The sequence below is a fragment of the Megalopta genalis genome, chromosome 4 (assembly GCF_051020955.1).
Source record: "Megalopta genalis isolate 19385.01 chromosome 4, iyMegGena1_principal, whole genome shotgun sequence".
In the NCBI taxonomy this organism is placed as follows: Eukaryota; Metazoa; Arthropoda; class Insecta; order Hymenoptera; family Halictidae; genus Megalopta; species Megalopta genalis.
Window position 1 is genome coordinate 7898559 of NC_135016.1, and position 2500 is coordinate 7901058.

Genomic DNA, 2500 nt, shown 5'->3' on the forward strand with positions numbered 1-2500 from the left:
AAATACCTTTCGTACAAAAGCATTTTATATTATAAAAGTATCAATATTCAGTTAAACCCAATATTCATCGAACCCATTTCGATTACCTTTTGATATCGAGGGTCGTAATTACCGAACATTCTTTCATCGAAAATCGCTTATCTACGTTGTGGATGGTCAGTATCCCGGGATCAAGACCATTAAGAACTCCGTTCAGCCGATACTTCATTTATTTTTGTTTTCCTAATTTTCACGGTGACGCCCACGATGAATTGTGCCCGATTCCTCGCATGAATTTCGAAAGCACCCCCGCAATATATCACAGCGAGTTCAGCTTCCAAATGGCGCGTGTCTGGCGCTACACGCGCACCCTCTCGGGCTCTTGGAACGAGCTATCCGCCACCTTGCCAATAATAAATCGATCCTCGTGTCGGGAAAACGGTCGAGTTTATCCACCCCCTTGGGTTCGACCACCCTTGCTCGTATGTGGGCCTCCTCGATCAATGGCGAGGGTCCACGGGGAGGATCGATGCCGCTTTTCTGTGGCCCACCTGTTGCCTGCAGCGATCACTATGTTTTCGTAATAGCTGGAAAACACCGGACCCCACCTAATGGACATTTAATGTCGGGTTCGACACGCTCTGTGAAATATCTTTGTTTCGTTCTCGACCCTAAAATTTAGGGAATTTTCTACGACCGCAGCTCTCTCAATAATTTTCTAATAGTTCAACTATTTAGTGAATTTAGGTAAGCCATTTTTCTTCAGATTTATGTTTATAATTCAATAATTATTTAATATTATAATTTGTTACAAAACTTAGTTTATTTCAACAAAAATTTGTATCTCATCTATCGTGAAAGTAGCTTTGGAACAGTTGATCTATTTAGTGAACTGAGGTAAGCCATTTTCAGATTAAACAGAATAGCTCTCATACTAAAATTATCTACCTTGTTCGAAGCTTCTTATAATAAAAAGCTTAGATATAATATAATAAATATTATACTTGCGGTTGCTAATTAATTTTAGTCGCATTTTACGTTGCATCCTTCAACCAACTGCAATTTTCCTAATTTTGAGACCTCTGATATAAAATTTTGTAAACTCACCACTGGATCTATATTCTTCAAGACAATGCAAAAAAACAGGATTTTTTCAAAATTCATACTAGAATAGCCACTTAAGTGGTTCATTCACTGAACAGGTCACCTAAAGGATTTCCGGAGAAGCGCGATCGAACGGAGACAATGATCTCGGACGATTTGCCAGGGCCAGGCAATCGGTGTCAGAGCGAAGCGACGAAGCCACGCCTAGGCGCATTACGCCCGAGAATTCAGCAACGTTGTCTTCCGAGATCCTGATCGCCTGGCGATGTTCTCGTTGCGATGAGTGCGTGGGATCCATGAATACGATGGATTTTCGTGGCGCGGCCGCGGGGCCACACACGGCGAAGGCTGCAGGTTATCCTGACGAAGGATTTGCCATGAAACGAGCGAGATTGTAAGCAGAAACGCACAATGAAACGCGCATGAGAGAACGCCGGGGATTTACAGCCTTTTCTTCGGGGTTCCCTGTGCGTGGACCGAGGCCACGCACAATAGCACGTGTTGCGCCGCGCCGGTGCTTACCACTTGTTTCGCATTGTGGACGCGTACCCGGGACCAATGTCTCAGCAGTTCGCCTTTGATTACGCGATATGAGCCACCCGGACATTGTTGCGCGAGCCTGCTCCACGCCGCCTTCCCCGCGCATTGAGCTATTGAGGCACAAACAGTTTCACACGAGTCTGCTTTGAATTTCATGCGCCGCGCGCCGGCCGCAGGAAGATACGGTCCGGGACGCTCTATCCATTGTGGCCGAGAGCTACAAACATTCCTCCTTTGCTCCTCATACTTTATTTCGGTACACTCTTTCGCTAGATTGTAGATACAAGTGACACGAACGCTGCCGGTGCTTGCGGCTCTAGCCGGCCTGCCTCCAGGCATTGTCATTCACCAAATATCGAAGATTCATAGCTCTAGATTGCTCGCGAAACGTTTCTACGAATTCAAAATAGTGCGGATCAATTTCACAGAACACTGGAAGATCGACTCTAGAAATTAAGAATAATAAGGTGATCCCATTCGATTCTTTCAATCTTTTCATTGTCTTAAAATATGTACCCATTTATTTGCATCGTAAGTGCATAATATCTGCAATGCATCGATGATCGTCACTAGATCGCGGATTTTTACGCAAAGTAAAAATGGTCTGCATTAATTAACGGAGATTGAAACCCATGAGAAAGCTGTTTCATCCTGTAACAATTTTTATATATTGGAAATAATGTATCGACGTTCTTGGTATCTTTTTATCTTGTTGCTGCTGCAAATTTTATGCAGTCGATTTTGCCATAAATGCGTAAAATCCGCAGACTAATCGTGACAGTGTCGCATAGGAACTTCAACGAAGGACTCCGAAGCTGATGCTTTTTTCTCATCAGCTGCATACACGCTTCAGTAAACCGACTGCACTTCGAAATTT